This window comes from Hyalella azteca, unplaced genomic scaffold (assembly GCF_000764305.2).
Source record: "Hyalella azteca isolate HAZT.00-mixed unplaced genomic scaffold, Hazt_2.0.2 contig9798, whole genome shotgun sequence".
NCBI classification, from domain to species: domain Eukaryota; kingdom Metazoa; phylum Arthropoda; class Malacostraca; order Amphipoda; family Hyalellidae; genus Hyalella; species Hyalella azteca.
Genome location: NW_025939858.1, coordinates 178,056 through 187,693, shown reverse-complemented (window position 1 = coordinate 187,693; position 9,638 = coordinate 178,056). Strand labels below are relative to the sequence as shown.

Here is a 9,638-nt window from a genome sequence, read left to right as displayed (position 1 = left end):
ATAATTAAAATAATTAAAATGAAAATTAATTATAAAATTATAATCAAAATTAATTATCCTGCTTGAAATTTTGTTGTATACGAGTGTTGTAGCATTATCACTATCAGTGCCCTCGAACAATTTTATAATTTGGAAATAAATCATCGTTAGCTGCACCAATAATAGAATATCTGGAACCACGTTCACGAATAACGCCGTGGCAACGGGAGTTTCTATGAAATATAAAAACAAAGAAATTTTGATGGATCAAAAATTTGCCACAGATTTAGAAATGAAAACTTTTTCATTTATTATTATATGGTTTATTTTTATGCCACCTTCTTTGTTTCCTAAATTCCTCTAAAATTTGTGATTCATGAAATAAAGTGACTTTAGGACCGAATTTCCTTCAGTAAACATGTAGTGTTAAGACCTCTAATGGAGGCCGTAGGCCGCGCGACCATTGTAACGAACGTTCGATTGCGACAATATAGAGCACAATGACTATATCTGTAACGACATCACGAATATGGTTACTGTAGTAGTAGTAGTAGTAAGGCAATTCGTGTAAGGTTAGTAGTAGTGTAGTAGTAACATGAGTTACTGTAGTAGGACATTGTGCTAAGACGTTGACTGGATGTGTGCAGGTGGAGGCAGTGGGACGAGTGACCGGCGTCACCCTCACTGCCGTCTATAAGAGGAAGGATCGAGTTGTACACGACATCACTGATACCTACTACAACGGCTGGGCAAATGGCACATATGTCAGGTCAGCATTTTTATTATTTTAGAAAAATGTAAATTATAGAATTATGCAATTACAAAATTATGCAATTCGCATTTGGTGAAACGAAATCCGGACTACGCTAGTTATGTTATTGATGCAATTTTTCCAGGGCAACGTCCGAGCAAACGGCGATGAATGGCACCCACGGATCCCACCCGCTGGCATTCATAAGTGCATCAAGTGCGCTTGTAAGGTAATTATCATCTTTTAAGAATTTGTTGTTATAAGATAAAACAACCATTAAGATGTTTCACAATGAATTATTGCTCACACTTTGCCTGAAAATTCAGCAGGTTCGCAGTTCTTTAGCTTACTTTTCGTTCCATGACAGGATTCATTGCATGACATAGATATTTGAGTTCCTTTCTATCATCACTTCTCAACTTTCAAGAAGTACAACGCAGTAAAACTTATAAACTTCTAACATACTGGTTTTGTATATTTATTATAAACTAGGTTTCCTCACACTATTACCTTACCAAGATTTGCTTAAGCTCGATCATTCGTTGCAGGATGGCTTACTGTCGTGCCACCGCCTGCCGTGTCCAGAATTATCGTGTCCGCGTACAGTTCATCCCCAGGGCTCGTGCTGCCCCGTCTGTGCAAGTCAAAATAATGTTATTCCTCGCACCAACCTCAGTCACTCGCAGCCCGTAGTCCAGCGACGGCCAAAAGGCGGATCCAGCAAAGGACAACCGAAAAAAGGAGGGAAGCGCTTGAGGAAAAGAAAAAATCGGACAAATGATCGAGGACGCAGAGGCTGAGCTGGAAAAATTCGCATTTGTTCCGCGTGTACGGGTTTTGTGGTAAAATTCTCCTAAATCTCTACGTTTTTCTTAAGTTTAATTGATGTATGGTTAAGAAAACGATAAGGTATGGTGACTGCCCGGCTGTGACAGAGGCTAAGAGCATCATTCGAGGTACGGAAAAATATGGTGCTGACTAGAACTGACTTTGCTTGGTTCATCCGAAGATCTTTTGCTCTACCTGGATTTCCAGACCACAAATAACATAGAACTAGAATTGTATGAACTGGATATGAAATGAGTTCTCCAGTACACGATTCGAAAGTTTTGGCCTGCTTTGGATATCTTGGTTCGTGACTCAAGATCTTTGGTTCATCTTAATTTAATCGTATTGACTGATCGTAAACTGTTCCTAATTTTGCTTAGTGTCTCGTAGGATAATCGTTCTAATTGTAAATATTATTGAAAAGCTACTTTAAGCGTGCGAATGCCGTAAAGAGACCGCTATTTTTTGTTTTGTGTATTGCTTATCGTGAAAATCATTCTGTACAGCGTAGTTATTGAATTGTTAACTGATTGTTAACTGCTCGGTAGCTCATAGACAATTCATCCCCTTACGAAAGCGTGGAAATAAATTGGCGTTGTAAAGAGATTTCCAGCTGTTTTTTGAGACAAGGCGCAAGGCACGTTTTTGACGAATATGTTGAACCATAAATTTAAGAGCGTCACCGTTCGCTGCATTGCGAGCTTCGGAAACAATGATCATTTGTCACATCGAATTCCAGTTGATCTCCTCACTCACCTATATCAAATTCTTCCTTGTTTATTGTAAAGCTCATTATATTTTCTCGTGAATATCTGTATTTGAGTGCCAAGAAACTGAAGCCTTGCGTACGCAGTGGAAACATGATTTTAATTCCGACAATTTGCCTAGTCTTGTCGCTAGTCTTAGACTCTGGGACTAGCATTACAACGAATCTAAAGTGGCTGGTCAGTGGAGATCTGAGCCTTTAATCTAATTGGTGACTACAATCATGAAACATGTTTTCGGAAATTAACATTTCTCTTTATGTTTGTATTTATCATGAAGTTTTGAACCGACCGAGCGGCATCTACCTAAAACAATTTCGTCTGCTTGATAACGGGGAAAAACTTGGAAAGCCTGAAAGAATGAAAACTTGAGTTAGAATAGAATTTAGAAGTGTCGGCACTGAAGAAATAGGTCCATGGCCTGTTGCCGATTCTTGTACTTTTCGTGACTTGATTCACAAGGGAGTTAACTGATTTACCTTCTCAAATTTTTATGTCCTCAACGTTTGTTGTTCTTTTATGTAGACTGGTTAATGTTTTAGATATTTTGACTATGAAATATAACTAAATGTTTATTTTATTCCAAATTCGACTATGAATGCAAATTGTCTCCTCTCAGCGTTAATCAATTTAGCGCTCATGAGTGCTGACTAAGTTCGGTTTTGTTGCTTAGGCGCCACCTTTACAATTCTTTTGTGGCACATAATGCATTTGATTTCAACTAAGGACGGTGATAGAAGTTCTACAAAATTGTGATATTTTTATTTATTTTTTATCTGAAGTGAAAGATATCATTTTCTTATCACTTGCACTCTTTCGGGTTCTTCTTTAAAAATAGCTGAAGCGCTAGCAAACCATTATATTAGTACTACTCTTCTTTAAAATTTCAATTAATGCATTGGGCAATACAAGCAACTCATTACGATTTTGTATGGATTATTTAATGTCAATGCAAGTGAAAAATCGTAGAAAATATAGGATGTTTTTGTAGAACTTACCCAGTTCTTAAGAGAAACTTCAACATAAATGATAGGAATTAAAAAAATAATTTTACAGTCGATAATAGAAAAAAACTCCAACACGGTTCTCTTGATAATTAAGATAATCACGACTGGTTGAGTCGATCCTATCCATCAGTAAAATTGCTTTCATGCAACGTCATCCTTAATTCTTCATGCGAAGAATAATCCGATGGGACTTGCTTGAATAGGCCTTCTGTAGCTCACCGGTTGATAATTCAAGACAACATTTTCGAAAAAAATTCGAAAACTGTCTGAACAATTAAAAATGAAGAGTTAAATGAAACGTTCAAAAATTGACAGTAGTTTAAATTTTATGAACGACTGAAGGGTTTTTACATTCATTACTATATTTTTTATTTAGAAAGAAAATGTAGATGACTTGCGAATTTCCACTCTCTGAAAAAAAGTTTGAAAGGAAACTTACTTATTATTAACAAGTTCTCTCACTCTTATTGAAGCTTGGGAATTGCTGCCAAAGACGACTTTTGGAGTATTGGAGTAGGGTTTATTTTATTGCATTTCATGCCATGGCCGATTATCGTTCTTAAGTTTATTGTTGTCGTGTGAATTATTACATAGCTAAAGCCTGACTCTAGTGACAGAATATATGTAAGGAAGATAGCGCTCGACTTTTTGACCATTACCGTGTAAATAGTTGTACATTTGAACTTTAGTTGTTAAATTACGCTGTAAGAAGCAAATTTGTCTAAAGTGTAAATTGATTGGTATTTTATATTTATCTTAATTTTGAGAGCCAAAACTCAGCTCTCTTTATAATCCTCATTCTAATAATATTATCGCTTAGTGTTTGAAAACTATCGCTTGTTCATGAGACGACCTGCATTTGGAGTTAATATTCTTCACTGATGTTATTGGATACCCTAACTACCCCTTCGTGGGTGATTTTTACCACGTGTTTCTTTAATTCTTGTCTCGTATCAACGATTTAGGCAATCAGGGTCTCAGTAAAAATGTATGATCGACTCAGCCGTGCGTCGATATCAGGGGTAGCCTCTCGCCGTTTTAGTAAATTATTTTCTACAAAAAATTACTTGTTGCGGGATCATGAGGCTGGTGTAACGGTCGAACTGAGGACTCTACACGGTGAAACTTGACCAAAATATTATGTATAGCTGTGACGATTATGTGTTAAGAGTCGCCATTAATTGTTCTTCTGAAGGTTCCGAAACTAAGAATGATTTTTATGAAAGTAACCCAGCAAAAATAATTAACAAATGAATGCATATTGTAACGCGGCAAGAAGCCCGATTGCAATAGATCTTTCTCAGTAAATTAGTCAAGACTTTCTTCATGAAAGAATTCAGTTTCGTCATAAGATTGGCTTACGTTTACTCAACAGCTTTTATTGATTCTCCCTCAGCACTGCGTCTTATTACGTAAGAAAAAATGTAAATCAGAAAAATATAATTTCACCAAGTACCTATCAATAACCACCCTACGAACGAGCTTTGGAATAATTATTCCTGATGCATTTAATGTAGTTTAAGATCTCACGGTTAGAAATTGGTGCAACTTGAATAGTTTCATTAAACGCATATGCATGCTAAACCTTTTGTTGATCTTCCTGTTTAGAATGAATAGAGAATTTTATTTTGGAATGTTTTTTTTCGTTCTTAGCCTTCTAGCTAAACGATTTGGTGTGAGAACGTTTAATTTTCTATGAAGCGTTTTAAAATTAGAAACTGTGCCATAATAATTTTTCCGTATCGTTTGTAGCGTCGTCTTGGGTTCTTTCGTTAATCTGGTCAGGTAGTTTATTAGTTATGAAATGTTACTTTACGTCTGAAAAATCGTTATTGGATCTTTTTAAGAAGTTTTAATTAACTTGCAGTCTCTGATAATCACTATTTGGCATTAGGAAGTGTCAAATAATTAGTAAATTAGTAGCTAAGTGATATTTCAATTGTGGTCATAGCAAAAGATATCAGATATGATTAAATTCTTGTAATGAGTTTGGTACGAATAAATAACAAAATCCTTCAAGCGTCTAATAAGTTACGAGTCTTTCCCAAACTTGGGAGACTCTAGCAAACTCTTCACTCGAACGGGTGAGCCTTCCAGTAGTAATGAACTTGTTTATTTCGAATTGTGAGAGTATTCATACTGTAAATTTCAATAATAGATGTTTTCTCATTCACTGATGTTTTAAATGCACGACTTATGCGCTTGTGTTCAACAAGTCTTTAACCATACGCAGTGTTGATCGTTTGATCAGGTCATATTTTATTCTTCCATAATAGCGTTAAAGGTGGCATGAGAAACTAAGGAGGCTATATTATAGATTTTAGATTGTTACATGGATTCGTGTCTGTGCCGACGCCCATTGTTTTATACCATTTGACACCTGTAACTTATTTTTGTTAGTTGTTACATGAAACAAAAATGTGCTCTGTAGTATTTCTCGACGGAATATATGTCTTAGGTAAATTTGCATGAAATTTCCTTGTGAAATTGACTTCAACAATATTTTAACATAGAAGAGATTTGAGATCGTTTGAAAATGACGGTTTCTTAAGCCTAATTTTAGCATTTATGATATTAAGGCTTTTCGGACTTGACGTTATTGATGATCGTTTCAACAACGATTGGACGATTTGATGTCATGGAATGATTTTGAATGTTTTCTGTATGATGGTAAATATAAGCATTTACTGTAACAAGATATAAAGATAAAAATTGATTTAATAAATAGCTTTCTAGGACCATTTTTAACTAACATTACAAAGATTACATTTTTCAAATAGCTCGTGCTCGTGATGTAAAATCACGAATTCAGAGGTGAATTACTTTAGGACTATTAACGATTATTAAAATTATACGATTAAGAGAAATCGCTTTCGTTACTGATCGCTTAAACTGAAGTCGAAATTTTTAGAAGTACATAGTGAAGTTGCCTTAAATTTTTCGTTATGAGCAACACGCTCCTGATTCTAGTCATAAATTGATTTTGGATGCTTCCATTTTCTCTTTGCTTGCTTCTTCGAGGTAGTGTAAATCATGTTTAACTTTAAATTAAGTTTTATATGTATTCTCTTGTTTCCCCGGAAAATGTTTCAAACTTGAAGGCATGGATTATTTCGTTTAAACATTTTGTAATGTGGTTTCTTGGTTTTATTATCAACTTGTTTATTTGACGATTTTATTTCTATGAGAATTCCATGCTTACGTTATCAACTTTATCTCTGAATATCACTTCAAATAATTAGCTATACTCGAACTCCGAAATAAAGTTCACTTATTTTGTTTGTGAGAGCACGACAACATTTTTCCTAGAGATTCCCGTCGAAGATCGATGATCATAGGACGCCGTACAGATCTGTCAAGTGTTATCGTTTTGAATTGAATAATATTAGTGTTCATAGCTTCTTTTTTGCCACAGTTTACGAATGAATTCCTTATTTAAGGGGAAGCACCCCACATTGAATGCAATCATTTTCTTTCTAAATATTGTCATTTTCGAAATTTTATAAACAGGTTAATTGTAGACGATATGAATGAATTATTATTCTTTACTGTTTTAAAATTAATATTGTTCATCTCTACTTTCGTAATAGTTGATTGTATTGACTTATTGGTCGAAGGACGAAAGTAACAAGTGTGGTGCAGGGTTTTTTTTAAATGATTTTATCATCGGCGTTTCAGGGCTGGCAGCATTCCTCGTGTGTAAATAGTTGAGTATCGGATTGTCGAATCACGTGACTACGAATGATGCTATCTAAAAAATTAATCGATAAAATACCGTAGTTTTTTTCTCCTTCTTTACATTATAATCTCATATTTTCAAGAAAAATTATATTTATGCTATTTTGTTGAGATTTTGTTAAATGGACACATAACACACATATTCCTGTTTTTAAAACAGGCTAGCAGAGGTCGTGTTTGTTCTCAAGAAATATCTTACAACGATAAAATGAGTAATCAATGTCCTTGAATTAGAAACAACCGCTATATCAATTTTTAGGCGTCGCAATTCAATAATTGTCCATTTTCAACAGGGATTTTAAAATTAACAAAGATAATAAAACTATCACCGAGATTAGAAGTAGAAGATTAGCGTAAAATGAATTGTTGTAAGAAGTTTTCATTTATAAACAAAGGTCAAACTTTAATTAATACATTAATTTCCATTTCATCAAATAAACAATTTTAAGTTAGCATGATCAAAACAAATTTCTGATCCACATCATCCTTTGTGTCACTGACTGTCACTTGTAAGCTATATGAAACTGTTGCAGTCCATGTAATAAATAATTGGAGTCACATGCTTGCTTATATCGAAAATTATAGAAATCGAAATCTTTATAGAAAACGTTTCGGAGTCCAGCTCCATCGTCAGTTCGTAGAATCTAGAAGTTTGTAAAGAAAGAAAGTTAGAAGTTTGTAAAGAAAGTAGAAAGTCACAAATTAATACAATTGAAAGCACAGAACGCAATTAAAAACCTAAATTTACAAATAATAGATCACAAAAAAACTATTCAAAGTTTCAAGGAGATAGGAGCTAACAGCTGAATCCAAACTGGGCCTAAGTTTAAAAATGTACAATGATTATAAAATGCGCAAATCTGAAGTACCGGAGGTGGAAGCTAACACCCTTAAGTCACTGTCGGAAATAGGGACATCACACTCCTCGGCGTGAGTGCGCACAGCCGAATGAGGGGGGCGCGATAGCAACTGTCCGGTCCTACAACTCCTGCCCTTATGCTCAGCGACCCTGGAATAAAGATTGCGTGACGTCATCCCGACGTACGCAGATGCACATCGTGCACAACAATATTGATAAACCAGGTACGATCGCATAGGAGTAGGGAGCATATCTTTATATCTAAAGAAAGAACCGATTTTGAAATTGTTTACCAGCACAATACGCATGAAGAGACATTTGGAAAGTATCTATTGAACAAGGCTTCCGTACCTCGGCCCTGTGTCCGAAGCTTTGTCAAGAGAATTAAAAGTCTTATTCAATAGATTTGAAGAGAATTAAAAGTTTTGTTTTTCAGACTTGCGTATTTTAGAATCCTTGTACATTTTTAAACTTAGGCCCAGTTTGAATTCAACTGTTAGCTCCTATATCTCCTTGAAATTGTGAATAGATAGTTTTTTTGTGCTCTATTATTTGTAAATTTAGGTTTTTAATTGCGTTCGATGCATTCAATTGTATTAATTTGTGGCTTTCTATGTAACTTCTAGATTCTATGAACTGACGATGGAGTTGGATTCCAAAACGTTTTCTATGAAGGCAATTAAATAGCTATAAAAGATTTAATACGAATTTATTAAATAATTTTTAACAAAATTTAGAATTGTTCGAACCTACAAGCTAGGATTTTTTGTATACATATAGCATTGGTGCAAAGTAATTACATTTTTACAATTTTTTTCATTTGTTCATTATTGTTAAATTTATGTAGCAAAGCGATTATATTGAGTGATTTTTAGCCACAAAATGTTTTTGGAGAGCTCAAAAAATTTGCTAGCTTACAAAACAACGATTAGGTGGAACAGGACAACGTAGTACCAATTAATTGATAAAGTGGGCATACACTAAATTAGTTACTTATTTATGGGAAAACATATCGACTGATGTCATCAAACGATAATTAATGAAATATTCACAAGGTATTCCAAATAAAAAGTCAAAAAGTTATTCTAGGTGGCTACGTTTTATATAAAGAACTAGTGACTTAATTTCAGTTTAAATAAGCTAGAGAACTTTTGACTAGGTTGAATTTACTTGTTACCAAATTAAATTTAAGTGAGTCTGAAAATAAAAGTAGACTTTTTAATTTGCTGATTTGGTTTCGTGAATGTTCAAAATATCTCTTTTTCTATAAATGTTCCATGTTCTTGGAATAAATTTTAATTCGACTGTTATTATTCTCAAGTGAGCAATAAATAAATAACAACTATGATTTACGTTTCAATATTGCGTTCTGTGCTATCAATTTTATTAATTTGTGACTTTTTGTCACAAATTTTTGTTATAGTTTCAATTAAAACTTGCTCGGTGCTTCATTTGATTTTTGGTGACGTCCGAAGAGCTTCAGCGTGAACATTGAACATGAGACTAACCTCGCATTTTCACTTCACTCTCCTGTCAAGAATTGTCAGCAGTTCGTTGACTGACTTCATTACAGCAACAACTTTCGGGTGCTAGTGCTACTGAAGTTTCATGTACATTTCCCGTTCTACCATTTTCAGCTCCGCAGACAGTGAATGTACGGACAAATTTTTAAAGAATCTTCAGCCCAGGTTTGTTATTGGAGTTGTAGTAAA

The 9,638-nt window shown here is 34.5% G+C and overlaps 1 long non-coding RNA gene across 1 annotated transcript; it reads left to right on the top strand.

Annotated features, from left to right (window-relative positions):
• Positions 1-881: 881 nt before the first annotated feature.
• On the top strand, positions 882-6,465 carry LOC108680518. Its single transcript, XR_001931429.2, has 2 exons — positions 882-959; positions 1,279-6,465. It is a non-coding gene; the product is annotated as an uncharacterized LOC108680518 (long non-coding RNA).
• The last annotated feature ends 3,173 nt before the right edge of the window (positions 6,466-9,638 follow it).